Source organism: Halichoerus grypus, chromosome 7 (genome assembly GCF_964656455.1).
Source record: "Halichoerus grypus chromosome 7, mHalGry1.hap1.1, whole genome shotgun sequence".
In the NCBI taxonomy this organism is placed as follows: Eukaryota; Metazoa; Chordata; class Mammalia; order Carnivora; family Phocidae; genus Halichoerus; species Halichoerus grypus.
The window spans coordinates 48,205,124-48,226,402 of NC_135718.1; the positions used below are offsets into that span (position 1 = coordinate 48,205,124).

Consider the following 21,279-nt stretch of genomic DNA (forward strand, 5'->3'; position numbering starts at 1 on the left):
ATTTCCAGAGCATATCCAGAATATTTATTTGAATGGCTCAAATGAAAAAGACTGACCATACCAAGCGTTGGTAAAGACATGAGGAATTGAAACTCTCATACACTACTACAGGGAAGGTAAAAATGGAAAAAAGTTCAGCCGTGTCTTACAAAATTAAACATACACCTAGTGTAGGATCCAGGCAGTCCACAGCTAGCCATTTACCCAAGAGACAAGGAAGCATTTGTCCATACAAAGATCTGTACACACATGTTCATCGCAGCTTGATTTGTGACAGCCAAAAACTAGAAACAGTGCAAATGTCCATGGGCAGGTGAATGGGCCCACAAACTGGTATCATGGAGTTCGACTCCGCAAGGAGAGGGAATGAACATGCAACAACGTGAATGAGTCTCAAAATAATTATGATGAGTGAGAACAGTAAAAACAGAGAAAAGAGTATATATTTTTCGTATGATTTCATCTATACAAAATTCTAGAAAGTGCAAATCAACCTGTCGTGGCAGAAGGATCAGAGGTTGTCTGGGATGTGAGGGGTGGTGGGCCAGGGGTGGCGAGAAGGAGCAGGAGGGAGGGTCGTCAAGGGCCACGATGAAGCTTTTAGGCATCAGGGATATGTTCGTTATCTTGATTATTAGATGGTTCCAGGGAGGTATACATCTGTTAAGACACATCAAATTGTACACTGTACATGCAGTTTTCTGCGTGTCAATTATATCTCAGTAAGCTGTTTGTTTTTCTTATAAAAAAAAAAAATAACCAAAATCCAACCAGTTCTCACCACCTCCATTGCTAACCACCCTGGTCTGAGGGCTACCACCACCTGAATGTCTCACTCTGTATGACCCAGCCCTGCTGAGATTTCTCCTGTGCCAGAATATTCCATCCTCTCTGCGGTAGATGCTGCAGTTCCTGCTCACCAGGTCCACACCCCACCCCCAGCTGCTCTGCTAGTTGGCCGACAGCAATTCACAGCTGCCCCTCCTCCAGAGCATTGCTCTTGGCTGACAGAAGTCACCTTGCCAGGGAGGTTACACCCCCATCTCAGGGACACCGACAGCCAGGAGCTAGCTGACTGATGTAGGGTACAAAAGTCTAGTCCCCTTCCTTCAAAAGCAGATAGCTTTGCAATGTGATTTATACTCCAGAGTCCCACCATCGTGGGTCAGACCAAAGCGAGACTTTATCTGCAACCACATCCTTGCTCGGCTCCTTCCCCTTCCCTATCCTAATTTATTCCCTTCCTCTGTAGGTTTGGTGGTGGTGGTGGTGGTGTTTTAAGTAGGCTCCATGCTCAGTGTGGAGCAGGGCTTGAGCTCACAAGCCTCACAACCCTGACATCAAGACGTGAGCTGAGATCAAGAGTCAGATGCTTAGCTGACTCAGCCACCCAGACGCCCCACCACCACCACCATAGGTTTTTTCCTGAAGGGCACTCCCTCAATAAATCACAGAAACCCGAATCCTTTCTCAGGTTCTGAGAACCCAGCCTAAGACCATCAGTGCCGGGGTGGACCCGGGCGGCAGATCTGAGCACAGGATCTGGAGGGGTCACCCGTGGGCCTGGTGGCATCCAGAGTGAGTGGTCGCAGGGCAATTGCTAAGCCTTCCCCCTGCAGTGACTGGGGGCGGGGCGGGGGGGGGGGGGGGGACGTGTACTCATGCAGTATCCCTGGGGTTTGAGAGATACAGGAGAAAAGGTATAAGGACTAGCCAACTGGTGGCTGCTGCTGAGCACCAGTGCTCTGAGGAGAGAGAATGACAAGCTTGGGACAATGAAGCATTCATTTAAAGCAACTGTGAGAGGCAGGGAACTTCTTCAATGGCATTTAAAGGGTGCCTCACCTCCGGCAGTTAGCAGACAGAGTGGAGACTAAACCCAGGACAGAACTGTAAGAGAAGCCTTCTCAGCCCTAGCAATTCACATATGACAGGTCAAGGCCCTGAGAGGAAGAATTAGGGCCCCGTGATTTGGGACAGAGATATCCAAGTAGATGCACTTGAACCCCCAATTTCCCTGAAGCCCTGGGCCTGCTGAAAAGGTCCAACCCTCGCCCCCTTGCTTTAAGTCTGAATAGAAGCCTCAGCTGAGGCAGGTGCCTCGGAGGACAATGCTGGTCCTCTTCGTGATGCACCCCACCTCCTTTCCTGGCTCCACCAGAGAGCCATGACCAGGACCAAACTGCAGCACGGATTCACTAGCCAGTGCTCAGCCTGCTAGGGGAGAGAGATGTCGTGTGCCCAAGGAGCTGTTAAGATCCAGCTCATAGAAACCAGGAGAGCATATATGGAAGTGGACGCTGAAGGAGGGAAGCAGAATATAAAGCTGGATCAAGAAACATCTATCAATATGGAGGCACCCTCCATACTGCAGGATTCAACACCCTGGTGAAGAGCACTGGGGGGTGGCCCTCTACACGGCTGGTATAGCTGCTGGAAGCTGCTGTCAAAGACTACGAGGAAAGGGGTCCAAAGACTCAAATTGAAAACTTCAATTCAACTAATGCTGAAGGACCATATGGCCCTTAAAGCCTAAAATATTTACTGTCTGGCCCTTTACAGAAAAACTCTGCTGACCTCTGATGGATGCACGTGGCTAATAATAACATAATGTCCTCAGGGGCGCCTGGCTGCCTCAGTCAGAAGAGCACGTGACTCTTGATCTCGGGATTGTGAGTTCGAGACCCGCACTGGGTGTAGAGATTACTAAAAAAATAAATAAAAACTTTTTTAAAAATAACATAATGTCCTCAAGAACCAACAAGGGTATGATCTATGAATAGAATCAAATAAGATGAAGCAAGAACAGAAGGCTAAGATTAGATATGCCAATGGAAAATCAGTCCTTTGCCCAATTTCTAGACTTGAGCCAGTTCTCAGACCCAGAACCCCAGCTGAAAAAGAGGACTGGTCCCCATAAGATAGTACCTCGCAACAGTATAGTAAATATGGGCAGTAGTCATTCCCAACTACAACTACTTTCATTTACTCAAGAGAAAAGAGAATTACAATGTGGAAATGGAACATGCAGACCTTTTAAGGGACGTTAGAGGATATAAGCTAATGTGGATATCCCAAGACCCGAAGTCCCATCATGGCTCCTTCATTAGAGTAGAGGCATACGGGGGTCAGATAAACAATGGAGCCATGGCCCAGGATCAGTGGTCATTTCTCAGTTCCCAAATACATAATTGGAATACATCTGCTTAGCAATGGGGCAGAACTTCGCAATGATTCTTTGTCTAATAGAATGAGCTCTTCTAGTACAAAAGGCCAAGTGGAGCTGAAGCTGCCCCCGTCCCTGGACCAAGATGGTAAACCAAAAATATTATCATTTCCTGGGGAATGGCAGAGATTATCATCATCCCCAAAGATATAAAAAATGCAGGGGAGTTGGTCCCTCTGTCCTGTCTCCCATTTAACACACTAGTCTGGCCTCTGTCACAGCAGATAACAGTGAATGACGACAAACTTTACCAAGTAGAAGCCCCAGTTGCAGCTTGAGCTGGGTGTGGTATCTTTCTTTTTTAAGATTTTATTTCCTTATTTGAGAGAGAGAGCATGCGTGCATGTGAGCAGGGGGAGGGGCAGAGGGAGAGATGGAGAATCTCAAGTAGACTGGCTGAGAGCACAGCCCGACATGGGGCCCAATCTCACGAGCCTGAGATCATGACCTGAGCCAAAATCATGGCCAAAATCACTTAACCGACTGAGCCACCCAGGTGCGCCTGGATGTGGTATCTTACCTAGAATAAATTAACATAGTTGCAAGTAAGTGGTATGTGGCTATTGATCTAACAAATGCTTTCTTTTCCATAAGCAGCAGAGAGGAGGACCCAAAGCAGTGGGACAAACAGCAGTGTTCATTCACAGCCCTCTGTTCAATCTGTCACAGGACCCTGTTCATTCTCCTTCATTCTGTCCAATATATCCAAAGGGGACTGGACCATCTACACATTCCACAGAACATATTTGTTCACTGTATTGACGACATCATGTAAATCAGACCTTTATGAGTAAACAGTAACAAGTATGACAACATGGAAAGATCTAGAGGGTAGGACATAAAACCTACGAAGATTCAGAAGCCTGCCAGCATCATTGTTTTTAGAGATTTCATGGTCTTGGGGGATGTTGGGACATCCCTTTCAAAATAAATAGCAAGTTATTGTATCTTGCACCTTGGGCCTGAAACTTCCTCTTGGCCGTGTCATCTGTATCACCAAAGCCTCAGCACCCAGTGCCGTGACGCCCACCAGAAGAATAAATGCGTGCATGAACGAACGGAACTGGAGCAGCCCACAAGTCAAAACCTTGGCCAACGCCAACCACATCATAAGCAGCCAAGCCTTGAACTTGCATCTTTTGAGGCCAAACTCTGGCACAGTCATGTCTGAATAAATGAATAAATAGGAGAAGCAATTCATGCTTAAACAAAGGTCATTCTCTAAAAAGAATCATTCCAGGTTCCTCAGTTCCTATGACTGACCAACTCATACAAATAACTCTAAGTCTCGAAAGCTTTTATTTTTTTATTTTTTTTAAAGATTTTTTATTTATTTATTTGACAGAGAGAGAGACAGCCAGAGCAGGAACACAAGCAGGGGGAGTGGGAGAGGGAGAAGCAGGCTTCCCGCTGAGCAGGGAGCCGGATGCGGGGCTCGATCCCACGACTCTGGGATCATGACCTGAGCCGAAGGCAGACGCTTAACGACTGAGCCACCCAGGCGCCCCTAAGTCTCGAAAGCTTTTAAAGGGAAACAGAAAGCAATATTTTTGAACCCCTGTCATGTGCTAGGCACTATGTGCATCACATTATTTCATCTTAATAATTCTCTTGGGTAGATTTTACTAACATCCCTACTGTACAGATGTTTAAGAGGTTGCCAGTAAGCAGGGATCTCAGACTCAGCTGCCTACAAGGACTGGTAGGTATAAAATGAGCAAAGGGGCCGCAGTCACAGCTGGGAGACGTGGGGACGGTGACAAACTGGAGAGTGTATGTCCTGTCACAATGAAGCAGCCCTGCTCAGCAACCAACAAATGAAGTGAAAACTCCTCCTGCTGATTGTTCAAAAGGAGCTAGAAATCACAACTTTGGGGGGAAGTCTCCTCATTGGTGACTGCTAACAATCAATTCAACAAATTATAAAACCCTGTGAGGGTCAACCAAAATGCATGTCTGGGCCTTATACGGCCCATGGGCCATCAATTTTCAACCTCAGCAGTCAAGGATTCAAGCATCAGGAGATATTAGAATAAAACCCCTAAGGGTCCTTCATACCCAATATTCTGCCATCCTATGGCTCCAAAGGCCCTTCACTGCTCTGATCACCAGGTCTGTGGGGAGAGGCCTTCTCCTCCCCTGCCCCAGGCAGGACCTCCCCCAACCCCATAATTTCTGTGTCCTCCTGCCTGGAGACACCCTCTAGCCTCCGGGGTGGGCAGGTTATCTCAGAGCTTCAAGGATCTAGTTCTGCTTTTTCCAGGGAAGGTGGGAGCAGAGCATTCCAGCCCTAAGGAGGAAAGATTCCTAACCCCTGACCCTGTTCCTGATGCCTTTCAAACTTCCACACGCTCTGGTCTCTTTTGTCCCTCAGCTTGGCAAGGTGGGTGTTACTACCTATCTGACGGGTACAGGAGCCGAGGCTCAGGAAAATTCAACAGTTTACCCAAGGTGACACAACAATGTTGCTGGGGCCAGACCTGAGTTTCCTGAGATTCTTTTCTAGGGCTCTTTTCACACAGCCACACCATCCAAGACAACAGATGCCCCTGTACAGAGCTGGAACAGACACATGGAGCCTTCCAGCCAGCAACGTCTGCTGTGTATGCCTGGGAGCCCCAGACGGTTCTGCCGGCCCTCCTGCCCACACCCTGGGTCCTCTGGGAAGCCCCCCACCCCCAGCAATATAGCCCCTGATGTGCTGGCTTCCACTGCAGCCCTGCTATCTGTCCCCCATCCCCAGCCCGGGCTGAGAGGTTCATTTGCCTACTGAAACCCTGGGCATTAAAAGGGCCAAGGAGGATTTTGTAACCACTGACTGCTGCTGTTGCTAAGAAACAGGTCCTTTAAATTCAATTTACAAAAAAGATAGAGAGAGTGAGTAAGTGAGCGAGAGCAAGAAAGAGATGCTCGAACATCTGGTTATCTTTCCTGGCTGTCTCCGGTGACTATGAAAATGAGATAAGTACCTTCCGAGATGCCTGCCGACCCTCTTCAGGCCGCTTGCTAACTTTCCTCTGAGCTAATATTCTACATCAGCGGTGGGGTGGGGGGAGGGGGACGGGGGTGGGGGGCCTTGCCAGAAACTTGGTGGGTTTGAGACGATTCCAGTCACCTTTTCCCCTCCAGACGTGACTCAGTCCCCTAAGACAGTGAGCTCCCTGGTTCTTGAGTCCAGTGCCCCTCACCCCTACTTCCACTATCAGAAAAATCATTCTACAGATTTGCCTAATCCTCTTTGGTTTAGGATTTCCACACAGGTTACGTTAGCTCTTATGCAGTAAATATAATTTCCCACATGTCATAGATGAGGAGGGGAAGAATATGGCCGTTGGAAAATGCACCTGTACCAGGAGTGAAGGGGCATGAGCCTCTTCAGCCACTCACTTCCCTCTTTGGGCTCACACAACTCAGCCATCTGCTGCAAAGTAGGGTTGAACCACGACTTCCCACAGTGTGTACCACAGAAAAACAGTGTTTCACGGGAAGTTACTAGGTGCTTGCCAAAAAAGTATTCTCTGGTCAAACAAGTTTGACCTCCCCACTGCAAGATTTCTCAGAGCCTTTCATGCTTTAATGTGCTATAGGAATCTCTGAGCAGCTATCTTGGCTTGGGTCCCGCCAGAAGCAGGCTATGATACAAGGGTTTGAGCACAAGTAGTTGATTTGGAAGGTGATCCCAGGGAACCCTAGTAGGGAAATAAAGAAGAGAAGGCAGGGAAAAGAAGGTGGCCATGATAGAGGAGTTAGCAAGCAAGTCACCTCTGTGGGCAACGGGAGCTTTGTCCGGGGGGCTCTCTGGGAGATGACATGGGATGCATGTCTCAGAGTTAGCCCACCTGGAAGCAAGGGAGCTAGGGTATTCATACAACAACTGTGGCCAGTCATCAGTCAAGGCCTGCTCTTGCCGGGCTGGGGAAGGGTGTCAGTAATCCTCATCAATTGTCTGTCACTTCCTGTTGCTTCCCAGGCATGAGCAGAAAGACCTCAGGCATGGGGCGCCTGGGTGGCTCAGATGGTTAAGCGTCTGCCTTCGGCTCAGGTCATGATCCCAGGGTACTGGGATCGAGCCCCACATCGGGCTTCTGGCTCAGCGGGGAACCTGCTTCTCCCTCTCCCTCTGCCTCTCTCCCTGCTCATGCTCTCTCTCTCTCTCTGTATCTCTGTGTCTCAAATGAATAAATAAAATTAAAAAAAAAAAAAATAAGAAAACAGATGCTTAAAAAAAAAAAAAAAAAGAAAGACCTCAGGCAGAACTGGCAGTTGGAAATCCAGCCCGGTGCACTAGCCTAGCAGGGCCTGGGAGAGACAGGAGAGACCCGGACAGCGTCTGCTACGGAAGGGGGAGAGAGCTGCCCTTTCCAAGGCTTATTGACCACGAGACTCTTTAGAGAACAGCTCCCAGGACTCATGGTCCATGGAAGAGTCCATGGAAACATCAAGCTAGAAGCTCTCCAAGGGCTGGGCAGCTCAATGAGTCTGAAGCAATACTCTCATAATGGCCAGAGTCACATTTGCTTACCACCTCCCAAAAGCTGGACAGATAAATTCTCACAGACATGAGGCAAGTTTGCCTCTGATCTGCTCCCAGTTCATCTTTCATAACATTCTGCCCCATTTCTGAGACCCTGTCCCCGACCTAGGTTCCAATCTGACCATCCCAGCATGACCTCGCACCCATATAGTAAACTCCTGCTACAGCAGGTCTATCATATTCTTACCCCCCAGGGTCACTACCCCCTTCTGGGTTCCTTAAGTTAGCCAAAACCAGGGAAACTATCTTAGAGTGCCTCCTCCACTCACCCCTCTCCTTCCACTGGTCAGCCGGACCCGCAGCCTTGCTTTTGAAAATAAATAACAATACTAATCCCAAGAGAGGCGATAGCAGGATGGTTAAGAGCTTAGGTGCCTGAAATCAAATTGTACCTCCACTACTCACTACCCACATGGCCTTGAGCAAGTTACTCAACCTTCCTGTTCCTCAGGTTTCTATAAAATAGGAATAATAACAATACTTCCATCATAGAGTTATTACGACTTGTTAGTTATTATTAGAACGCAATGCACAGTGCCCGAGGACAGTAAGTACTCAGGAATGATGTCATCAGGAATCACAATACGATAGCAACTAATGTGTATTGAGCGCTATCACGTGCCAGATACTATGCTGAGCACTTTGTATGCATTAAATCACTGAATCCCAACTATCCACCTACCTGCCTACCTATGTTATTATTCTCCTTCTATCTATGTAGAAATGAGGCTCAGAGCAGTCATGCCAGTGGCCCAAAGTCACTATGTGAGTAAGCAATCAGGAGGTTTGGTGCTGCTCAAAGACTACTGGGGGTGCCTTCTAGATGATCTGACCAGGATCCTTCTCTTCCCTCATCCCAGAAAGCTATAGAAAATGAATGGTTCTCCTTGGGCCCCAAGATAAATAACTGATCTTTGGAAGTAGAAGCTTTCCACCTATGTTTTCTCTGCCTATCAAAGCCTGTCCCACACCATGAGGTCCCTTTCTCCCAGGAAGTCTTCCATGATCCTTCCCATACCCAACCACAAGGAGGTCTCTCTCCCCAGGAAGAATACTACCCACACATGACATCCCTTTGGCATGTTGACCTCCTGTTATCTTCGTGTAGGTCTCTGCACAGTTGATCTTATGAGCAGGCATGGCTGCCCACAGAGGCAGAGGCATTGTCTTAAACCCCAGGCTGCAGTCCCGAGTCCAAGTGTATCTGGTACTCAACAAAGAGTCGAGCATCTGAATGAGATCTGAGAAATTACCAAGCACTCCCATCCCCTCCCTGCATTTTACAGAGAGGGGCAACAATCTGTGCCGGTCACCCAGCCAGGCAATGGAAGAACCAGACTCAAGGATTCCTGACTCCCAGGCCACAGCTCTCACTCTGAGGATGCAGAGGACTGTTTCCAGCATGATTTATGATCTTGAATTCATCAGTAATATTTCTAGCAAGGAACTTGCTCCCCCTGCCTACCTACGACCATCACCCATCAGAGAGGGGACACCAAATCCCCCTCTCATCTCCCTGGTCCGCTCACTCCTCCTCTCCTTGTGACTTCTCTGCAAGCCCAGTGTCTGAAGGTTTATGTCCCACCCACCCCTGAGACACTGGAATGTCAGCCATTAGTCTCCATTCTCTGCACTCTCAAATGAGAGAACCAAGATTAATGAAGCATCTTCTCTCAATCAAGAAGCCATTTCAGGCTGTGCTTTTAAGCCCAGTGAGTTGTGCAGATGAATTAACACCATTTGACCTTTTTATTTTCCATGGGAAGATTTGTGGCGCTCCCCTCCACCCTCACCCCATCTGAAGAGCAAGCATGCTCCCAGCCACTTGCATTCAGCAGCCTCAAGTGTGGGCCCAGAGGGAGGGTATCGTGTCCCAGCACTGCAGTCAGATTACTCCTTGAAGTGGCTGGGTGAGGGGAAAATAGGTGGATGTCATTTCTGGGGGCTCCTCAGACTCAACACACCTACACCTAACAAAACACAAGAGACCTTCCTCTCTCAACAGGCAGACAGAACCTGAGGAGGGGCCCCAAAAGGCAGCTCTTGCCAAGCCCAGTCCTTGACATGCAGCAGGGGAACCAGAACTGAGTCTGAGGCTAAGCCAGAGCAATATTTGAAACAGCTAACAACAAAGTATGGCATGCACACCAACCTATGAGAGCAGACGCTTGCCATAGACCACCATAATGCTACCCAGACACATCCCAGGGGCTATCAGCTGCAAACAGAGCATTTGCTCTTCCCAAGAAATAGGAAGGGCCTGGGGTGTTGATCCAGAAATAGAGAGAGCATGCAAAGTGAGAGGAAGACCAAGTAACATGGCAGAAGCCTAGAATTCGAGTCATAGAAATAGTCAAGGGGCATTAAAAAAATAAAAATGTCTAGTCTTAAATTTTAAGTTGTTTATGTTTTTGCAATATAAATCACTCCTTCACAAGCTTTCAGTGGATGCTTCTACACACACAAGTGCCTGAGATAATGGGGTATGCATATGTATCTGTGTGTGATGGAGCAGGGGTGGGGAGTAATGGGGAAAGGGCTGAAGTCTACATCTGACCCCCCACATTTCTGGACAAGAACAGTGCATTAGGGTCCCTAAGTCATCACTAGACTAAACTAATTCAGCAGAAGCAGAAGCTCAAAGCAAGAGATGACCATGAGCAACCCAGGCATTTTTAAAACTCTTGGGGTCACATTTGCTTCTAACAAATCCATTCAAGGTTCAAGGAACCTTGGTCCAAGAAAGTCTTATTCAGATCTGAACAAGCAGAGTAATCCAAAGTGACATCTGAGTTACACATGCAAGATTGAAGTCACCCTCTCTACTACCAGCATCTACCCATACCCCCATTATGTGGCTGAATGCCACCCAAGCCAGGAGGGGCCAAACCCTGGAGTCACATTTTTTGACCTGTGCCCTCACTGCTGGTGGCCAATGCTGTTAGATGCCTTCCCAATATCCATTCCCCACTTCTTCCCAACTAACAGAGCTATAATTTGGTTTGGGGGCAATGTGCCCAGTCCCAGAAAATGGACTGTAATTGGTCTGAGCCAACCGGGACAATCCCATTCCTCATATTCCCTGCCTCCCTTGCATCTAAGAGTGGCCATGTGAGTCAGGCCCAGCCAACATAGCCTAAGCAGAAGTCTGCTGAGGATGATTCTGAGCATTTAGTTGGATCTTCTGATACAAGGAACTGATGGGGCACTGCCTTCCTCTTCTTCTGGGGAGGGATGTAGATGAGATGTCTGGAGTTCTAGTAGCCATCTCGTGACCACAATGAGAAAGCCAAAAGAGCATCACAAATGTAGGTTCTGACAGTACTCAACAGCGGAACCCCTGCCCACAACCACCAAGACTCAGAGATATTCTCACATGAGAAAATGAACTCTATTTATGTAAGTTAAAAGTAGTCAAGTGTTCTGTGTCTTGCACCTGAACACATCTTAAGTGATCCACTCCCCTTCTCACATATCCAAATTGTCACCAAGTTCTATTCCCTCCACCTCCTGAGCACATCTCCCTCCAAGCACCTGGTCTCCACCTCTGCTCAGCCCAAGTCCTTTATGGGAACACCAAAGGAGTCTTCCAAAACATAGATCAACGTGAAGCCCAGCTCTCATTGCTTTGAGAGAAGATTAAATCCAAGGTTCTTTATGACATTCCCCCACCTGCCTTCGAGCATTATCTCCCATTATTCCCTTCCACTGCACAAACACCCTCAAATACATGCACCAGCCACATTAACTCACTCCTCCTAACCCAGACACAGCAGGCTCCCTCAGGCTTCTACGCCCTGGCATGTGCTGGTCACTCTGTCCAGAGCCCTTCCCCCACTTTTGCTCTTGGGGAAAACAAGAAAGGCTTTATAAAGTAAAGGCCATTTGATGGGTGCCTGGGTGGCTCAGCCATTAAGCGTCTGCCTTTGGCTCAGGTCATGATTTCGGGGTCCTGGGATCGAGTCCCGCATCGGGCTCCCTGCTCAGCTGGGGGCCTGCTTCTCCCTCTCCCACTCCCCCTGCTTGTGTTCCCTCTCTCGCTGTGTCTCTCTCTGTCTCTGTCAAATAAATAAATAAAAATTGAAAAAAAAAGTAAATGCCATTTGAGTTGGACTTTAAAGGATGAGTAGTTTTCTGGTGTGAAGGTCTCCCTTCTCTGTGCTTCAATCGCAAGTCTGTTCCTACTTCCACTGAATCATTAGCAAAGCCTTGTTGGTATCTATTTATGCCCATCTCTCCTTCTAAGGGTAGAGTTCCTTGCTAGAGGGACCTTGCGTCTTTCATCACTGGATCCTCAGCACCCAGCATATGTTGAGCCCAGAATCATTGGCCTAACTGTCTTTCCCAGTAGGATATAAATGTATTCAACCACAGTAGTTGAAAAAGGCTAATAATAAAACAAGATGGGGGAGAGGACACATGCAAGACGGTACTGATGAAGGATGAAGGTGACGTTCAAGATGGAAAGTGGCGAAAGATAAAACCATGGAGGTTGATTATGTGGCTAACATCTTCTGGTTCATTATCTCTTATTTCATGAGCAAAACCTGTACATGCTCTGTTTACATGTAGACCCCGTGCCCAAGTCAGTGTCACCACACATGCAGTCACACGTGCGCACACACACTCACTCATACTTAATGACAATACTAACAAAAACGATGATGATGACAGGAGTAGGTTCGTCCTCATTCCCAAGGTAAGAATCATACTATTGTGCCCAGTGGTATAAGTTCCAAAAGGAAGCCAGCACTTGAGTTTTCATTTATTCATTCAACAAACCAAGCTGTGTGCCGGGAGCTTAAACACACTCCCTCTGACCTCAAGGAAAGAAAGCAGTCGTTTGAGTCAGGTATCCCATGAGATGTTCTTGGTCTATGACATGTCATAGGAGCAGAGAGAAGGAAAGGAGACAATGGCATTTTAGCCGAGCACGGGAGAGATGGGATTTGGGCAGGAAGAGAAGAAGGGCATCCTGGGCAGAGAGCACTGGCGTGAGTGATAGCCCATCTGACTTTCTGTCTTACTTAGTACTGCTTTTGTAACTTGTTAATAAATATTTGTCTCCTTTTAAAAAATGGCATTTAGAGCCCGGAGCAAGTTAGAAAAAGTGCTAGGGACAGATGAACCACAAAAAAGGAAGTACTTTTGGGCTGTGCCTATGGCCCACCCAGCGCCCTATTAAGGACTGTGGACTTTATTCAATATGAAACCATTGAAGGTTCCCAAGCCCGGTGACAAAGAAATGGAAGGCAGAGGCAGGGAAGGCTGTGAAGATGGCCACCTGTCTCCCAAGACAGCTCCCTGTTCCACTCATTGTTCCCAGGGCCCCCCAGTGAGCCCCCCGCTCTCCTGTGCAGACGTCAGCATTTGGGCTGTGTGAGGGCCAGGAAACACTTGACTCACATAAGATCATCCTTCTCCTCATTGTTTCCCTTTTCCAATAAGGAAAAAAAATGCCTTTGGTCTCTGCCCACAGCTGTACCAGTTGTGATATCCAGCCTGGCACGACAGGCACACGGAGGTAGTCTCCACGGAGAGGCTGTGTTGGCCAGCAGTGGAAGGACAGAACCATCCGGACACCTGTCTGAGCTCACGCCTGGGCAAGCTTGGCATTTCCCAACAGACATGGCAAAGCACCTCCCCGGGAGTGGGTCAGCTCAGAAAGACTCCCTGTACGGAAAACAAAGCTTAGAAACCCCATCAGCAGGAGGTGAAACCCATTCCTAAAATAAATAGAACCCAGCCATTCACTGTGTCTCTACAGCTCACTCACAGCTGAAACACCCAACCTAAGTATGTTTTATTTGGTGCTTCTTTCATAGCTTGTCAATAAATATTTTCAGTTTAAAAAAAAATGTTTTGACTTCCTTGCAGGAATATGTACTCTCTTATATTTAAAAAAAAAAAAAAACTAAAGCTTTATGATCAAATTTTTTAGCGAACGGATAGAAATCCAAAGGGAAAATATATTGTGAAATATGCAAAACAAGCCTCCCCACTCTCCATTAAAAAAAACAACACAGCAGCACACATGCAACTCCCCAGCTCATTCTCCAGAGCCCCAGAAACCTCCTTGCCCTTGGCAGCCAGGCCGTGGAGAGCCTCCCCAAATCCCCACCATCTGGCATTTTTGTCTGCAAAGCACAGGCCCTTCTACCCTGGGCTGCCTGCCCACTCGCGGATGGAGGCCAGGCGCTGGCGGGGACTGCCTGGGCTTTGCCTCCCTGCTAGGTGTACACACACACACACACACACACACACGCTCTAACACGAACACTCTCAGCCCTGCTGCTTCCTGGCCCTGCACAGTGTGCTCAGGCCAGGCCTGCCACCTCTGTCCTGACCCCACCTTCCCCACACACCAGCCAAGGGGGTCCAAATGTCAGAGAGAGGGTGAGGGAGGAAGCAGCTAGACTGGGGTGGGCGGAGAAAGGCCCTGGGGGGTTAAGTGGGCAGGTGGCAGGGAGGGCTTCATTTGTTGGACCATCTGGCAGAAGCAAAGGAAAGGCACCCAGCTCCACAGCCCAGGACGCTCCTGCACACACACTTACATACACTCACATGTGCACATGCCCACACACACATGCATATACAACCACATGCACACACATATGGACATCCACACACGCGCACAGAATCCCAGAGAATCCCACACACATAAAGACACACTCACACACACATCCTCTTCGACGTGTGTACACATAAATGTACATAAATGGGCACCTGCACACACATACACAAGCATATGCACAAATATGCATACCCACCCATAGAGTCATACACGTACTCACACTCATGCATACGCCCATGCGTACAGATAAGACACAACCACACGCATGCATATTAAACTAATACCCATATGTAGTCAAACATAGGTGAACATACTTACACACATGATCACATACTCCCACACTCATCCATTCTCTCACACGCACCCGTACACACCATGCATAAATACATAAACAGGTGTGTGTACATATACACGCCTGCAGATACACAGTACACACGCACAAATGCACGTGCACACACGTATATACTCCTGCCCATGCTCTCCCGCTCCCACACAATACAGATGCACCCATATCCCTAGACACTCTCTCACATGCACACCCCTGCACACGTTCATACATGTACACAAATGCTTGCGTACACGTGGACGTAAATACACAACTACGTTGTTCTAATCCGTTCAGGCTGCTTTAATCAAATACCATAGACTGGGTGGCTTCAACAATAAGCATTTGTTTCTCACAGTTCTGGAGGCTGGGAAGTCCAAGATCAAGATGCTGGCCGACTGGGTGTCTGGTAGGACTGTCTTCCTGGCTTGTGAACAGCCGCCTTCTAGCTACATCCCCGCGTGGCAGAGAGGGAGCGCTCCCGGGTCTCTTGCTTTTTTTATAAGGGCGTTCATGCCATCATGAGCGCCCCACTCTCACGACCTCATTTAACCCTATTTAACTCACAAAGATCCCACCTCCAAACACCATTACACTGGGGCTAGGGTTACAGTATATGAATTTGGGAGGCTGGGCATATATTCAGTCCATAGCACACACACAAACAGACATGCACACCCATACGCAGTCACACGTATGCACAGACCCCTGCACACTTGCGGATGCAATCACACGTGCACATGCTTATATCAACACAAAGACTCAGGTATACAGTCAAAACACATGCACATCCACACAATCCCCTACCCACACATACACACCCACACTCAGACACACCCATACACGTACACGTGCTCACAAGTACACAGACACGTCTACTCATGCAAACATATCCATACAATCCCACACACTGAAAGACACTGATGCACATATACACTTCCTCACATGCACACACTTCTACAATTACATAAGTGCATATATGAGCATACAAATACTCAATCACATGCACACACATATATATGCCCATTCTCTCTCTCTCTCTCATACATATACACAGACACAGACAGCCTGCTGGCCATCTTTTCTTCCCATTAAGAAAAATCACATTCACTGCCAATATGCAGGAGGCTCCGGGGCGGGGGGGGGTCACAGCAGTAAATCTGCAGGAGTGAGAACAGCTGCCATCATTCCCCCCTATCCCCAACATGAACCCACATTTACCCTCCCCTGCCTTTACCACCTCGGCGCCATCTGCTGTCCCCCAGGGGGACACCTGGTCCAGTGTTCCCAAGCCTGGCCACATAGCAGAATCACTCGGGCACTGTCCACCAACACTGACCCTGGGACCCTAATCCAATTGATCTGAGGTGGGACCTGGGTATTGAGTTGGGATTTTTAAGTTCTACAGCCTCTCTGGCATAAATCCCCATCCCAGCTCCATAACTTCAGAGAACTTAAGCAGAAATTACTTTCTCCATCTCTAAAATGGGAGAAACAATAATGCCTATTTTATAGGTTGTTCTATGGATTAAATCAGATAATCCATCCAAATCACACACTACCTAGCCCCTAGTCAGAGTGCATAAATGTTAGCTATTGTTACTATTACTGGTTTTATTCTACCACAGTATTTTCCTGGAAAATGTTGAGTCCAAAATTTAAAAAAAACTGACAGTAACCCCTGAAATCTGTATGACCCAGAAACCATCTGGGGCCATCTGGTCAACCTCCTTCTGACCCCTTGCCCCTGCAGGACCAACAGTGCATCGGTGCTTGTACCACCCAGAAGTCAGCCTGAGGGATTGAGCATCACCCTCTCCCTGCTTGTTGTTTTCTTCTCCTCTTATTTTCTTTAGTACAATAACAACAAAGACATCCTCCTACACATGCCTAAGGATGCACAATCTAGAGTGGGCTCCCACCCTCCAGGGCTGCCATCCCTCTGACGTGTCAGAGGTGTCCAGTCCCCACTTTTGTGATGAGAAAGCAGAGCCACAGAGAGCTTAGCAATGTGCCCCAAGTCACATAGTTCTCAAGCAGCAGATGTGTCTGGTTCCACCTCCAGAGTTTTCTCCACTGACATCCTGCCAGGCTGTGAATCCTCCACTGCCATTCTCTGTGTCCCCTTCATACTCTGTACTCCCCTCCCCTCCACTCAGAGGTCCTTCACAGCCAGGGTGGCCTGCCACTCTCATCAGGAGAACAAGGGGTGTCACAGACTTGATGGGTAAGCACTTAACACCATAGTGAGAAGTAGTTGATTACAGTCCTATTCTGGAAATGCTTAAAATGGAGGGAGAAAGAGAAGGCAACCAACACTGGTCAATGGACCTCCGATTTCACTACTTTACTAAAAGCAGGAACTAGACAAGAGGGAAGAAGCAGACAAGACCAGTATTTCTGACTACCTCATAGGCCTGAGGCACTGTGAAGACACGACTTGATATTGTAGGGAAGACAGAAGAAAATGCAGGTTCAGAGCACCAAGTTGGCTTGCGTTCCAGCTGCACCACGTCCTAGCTATGTGATCTTACTGTCGTACCTTCTTTGAAGGGTACAGAGGGGTCTGATGAGGTCATACCTGGAATATGATCATCTGGTGCTGGAACACCCAAAGAACGCAGGAAACGTTGGCTATTTCAATCTTATTAACTATTATCCATATTTCAAAGTTTTATTAAAGAACCACGGTCCAAGTGAGGACTCCAGATTATTTCAAAATATATTCTATTTTGAGGGAACACTGGCTGGACTCTGTTGCTGGTACCGAACTCCCAGGGTTATCTCATTGTTCCCCACATGTAACCATGGAGGCGGGACAGCCCTGTTCCCAAGGAGTTTAGAGGCTCCTAGAGAAGAATGACAAGTTAGGAAGAAACACAATATAAGGAACTAGATGAAAAATGAATAAAATGATCCATGCCCACATGCAAATAAGGCAAATGAGATTCGGAGAAGCAAAATAATTTGCCCAAGGACACGCCGCCAATAAAGGGCAGGGCCTGCAACTCAGGCGTGTCCTGATGCCAAATCTAATGCTCTTTGCACCAAACATATGAGCTCAGGGGACTCGATTTTTAGAGCAAATAGAAACTCTCGCAGACTGGGGGGTGGGTTCTGATAGAAAGAGTGGTCTAAACCCCTGAGTGACTCAAACTTGACGGAAACCAGAAGTCTTTGAGAATGACTAACGAAGATCAAATGGGAAGTTTTGAAACTCCCATCCATAAACACAGCAAAATACATAATCCATCCAGGAGTGACCCTCACAGGAGATAACATGGCATTTTCGGAGAGGTCTCCAAGAGCTGAACAAACAAACACATTGTATTTCTACATTTGAAGAAGGCCTATTGAGAAAATGTTCATTTTTCCAATTTAGTGCATGGCTTTAACTGATTCTAACCAAAATCCTAAGGGAATTTTCTTTAGAACTTGTAAAAATGATTCTAAGTTTCATCTGGAAGAATGAATAGATAGCGTTGGGAATGAAAATATTGAAAAAAAGAAACACCGGGACGGCTAGGTACACTGGATACGAAAACTTATTCATACATGTACAAAGTTCAACGTGGGTATTGGTGCAACAACACACAGGTCAACACAACAGAATATGCAACCAGAAACATGCTGGCAAATGCAAGAACCTAATATCAAGTCAAGGACACTTCACAAACCAGTGAGAACAGGATGGGCTGTTCAATAAGCGGAGTTGAAAAAATTGGGTATCTGGGAAAAAATCCTGTTAGAGCCTCATCTCACAGCATTATATCTTTAAAAAAAAACACTAGAAGAAAATGTAGTTGAATATCTGGCATCTCTCTAAGTACAAACGTAAACATCAGGATGAACTACAATGGAAAACATCAAGATTCAACTATGTACAAATTTGAAACTTCTGGAAGTCAAAAATCAATATATGACAATGGTTGAAGCTGGGCGGTGGGTACGGGGGTGGTGGGTTTAAATTATGCTATCTGCTCTGCTTTTGTGTATGCTTAAAAACGTCCAAATAAATAAAAATATTTTTAAAAAATAAAGGGGACGCCTAGGTGGCTCAGTGGGTTAAGCATCTGCCTTTGGCTCGGGTCATGATCCCGGGTCCTGGGATCAAGCCCCACATTGGGCTCCCTGCTCAGTGGGGAGCCTGCTTCTCCCTCTGCCTGCCACTCCCCCTGCTTGTGCTCTCTCTCTTTGACAAATAAATAAAAATCTTTTTTAAAAAAGTCCATGGTTATAAAGAAGATGTGTCATATATATATTTATATTTATATATAATGGAATATATATATTGTATACTTATATGTAATGGAATATTATATAGCCATAAAAAAAAAGAATGGGACCTTGCCATTTGCATCAACATGGATGGACCTAGAGGGTATTATGCGAAGTGAAACAAGTCAGACAGAGAAAGGCAAATACCATATGATTTCACTTATATGTTGAACATAAAAAATAAGACAAATGAACAAACACAAAAAAGCAGAAACAGATCCATAAATACAGAGAACAAACAGATGATTGATAGAGGGGAGGTGTGTAGGGGGATGGGCAAGATGGGTGAAGGGGAGTGGGAGGTACAGGCTTCCAGTTATGGAATGAATAAGTCACAGGGATGAAAGGTACAAGCATAGGGAATATAGTCAGTGGTATTACAATAACACTGTATGATGACAGATGTCTATACTTTTGGTGAGCATAGCAAAATGTATAGAGTTGTCAAATCACTATATTGCACACCAGAAACTAATGGAATGTTGTGTGTCAGCTATACTTCAATTTTTAAAAAGTCCATGGTTACAAATTAAAGTATTTGAAAGTTTTAAAAATTAACATAAATTTAAAAGGCAAACAACCACCAATATAGCATATGAACCATTATTATCTTTGAGGTATAAAGAGCTCCTCCAAATGACTAACATTCACTAAAGCATCAGTATATAAGAAGTGACCATTACCCTTCATATCCAATCCTCCTTCCACTTCCTCATGGCCTTGGATTTCCATTGAAAGACCCACAGGGTTCTGGGAGGCTGACTCCATCCCCCACGCCAAGGAGATCATGTGACTTGGCTACCCCAATCACTGCATCCCATTCCCCAGCCTTTTTGATTGACTGAGGAAGAGGCATGTGACCAAGCGAGCCCCAGCAGACTCAATCTCAGAGTTTCTGAGACCAGGGACAAAGAAGCTCTTTCTTTCCATGGACCTTAGTAGAGCCCCGGGAGCTTCTGGGAGAATGCTGGGGCCTGCAGGAAGCACCACCACCACCCCCAGAATAAAGCCAACACTAGGAAGCAGAGCCAAGAAGTCAATAGCAACAGAGAGAGGGCTCCATGACTGTTTTTTTTAAATTCAGGACCAAGTTTCACATAAAGCTGAATCTACTCCTGTTTAAATGTATTGAACAAAAATCCCATTTTTTTTCTCAGTTTCTGTTACTTGCAAACAAAATTGAGCTAACTTAAAGCCTGAATGTGTAGAGATCTCAATCATGCCCCCAAGTAGAGTTCAGAGAGCAGATTTTTCACGTGGCCCCTAGGTGGTCAGGGAAGTTCAGGGAGGGCCAGTGTGGGCAGGCTTCCCCTCCCTCAGAGGTTGAGTAGGGTCTCACCTGTGCTCTGATTTCTGCTCTGACTCATCTCCAGTCTCTCCACAGCCCCCGGTTCTCTCTCCCTCTCTCTGAGGGAATAGACTCTAATCCCCTGGAATCCCCATGACAAGGCACACCTCCCTCAGTACCATGACTTGTCTGCCCAGGAAGGTGGAGAGACACCTAGAGGCAGGTACTCTTGGATTGTTTCGATAGAGATCCAGAATCTCCAGCCTGAAGGTCTTTTCTCCTGGCCTAAGATTAGAAAGCAGAATCAGGGAATCTTCCAGCAGGATGCAGCCAGTTTGGGGGTGGTCAAGAGTGGAGGCCAACTTCACCAGCCATCTAGATATGGCCTCTTCAACTTGACCAGGCCAAAATGGGACCTTCTCCATATACCCACAGAGGACCAAATTCTCAGTGACAGACCATTAAATCAGAACACCAGTTGAACAAACCCAACAGCCAATGCATTCATCCACAGTGGTAGCCTTCTCTTTGTAGACTTGGAATGTTCATGCCCATATGCAGGATCCCTCCAGGTATCTCAGTCCCTGAAGTGGCCTAATGAGCATGATATTGGGGCCAATGAGGACTCAGGTCCTCCCCAGGCATGGGGGTGCCTAGTGATCTGAGGTGCCCCGGCTCACTACCTGTCCCTTCTCTTCCAGGCCCCTGAACTCGGCCCCAAAATGTATTTTGCCAAATTTGCCTCCAGGAATCCCGTTTTCCTAAGACAACTCTTTTCCATAATCACTTTTGTCTATTTTTAAATTATTTCCTTTCCTAGTTGTCATTTCTGCATTCTAATTATATCTTGAGCATATTTGATAGAGAATAAAAAGGATAACTACAACAAATAAGTTAAAATGTATATTAAAATGACCCCACAACTCCCCATCCAACTGAGAGCTAGAACATCACCAGTAACTTGTATCCACCTATCCCATCCACAGCCTTCCCCTGCAAAATAGCCACATCTTGAATTTTTGTGTTTATCATTCCTTTATGATTCTTTGCACAG

The 21,279-nt window shown here is 46.9% G+C and overlaps 1 long non-coding RNA gene across 1 annotated transcript in view; it reads right to left on the minus strand.

Moving 5' to 3' along the window:
• The window catches only part of LOC118534127 (uncharacterized), a 171,905-nt gene that overhangs the window by 121,309 nt on the left and 29,317 nt on the right, over positions 1 to 21,279 (minus strand). The window lies entirely within an intron of this gene.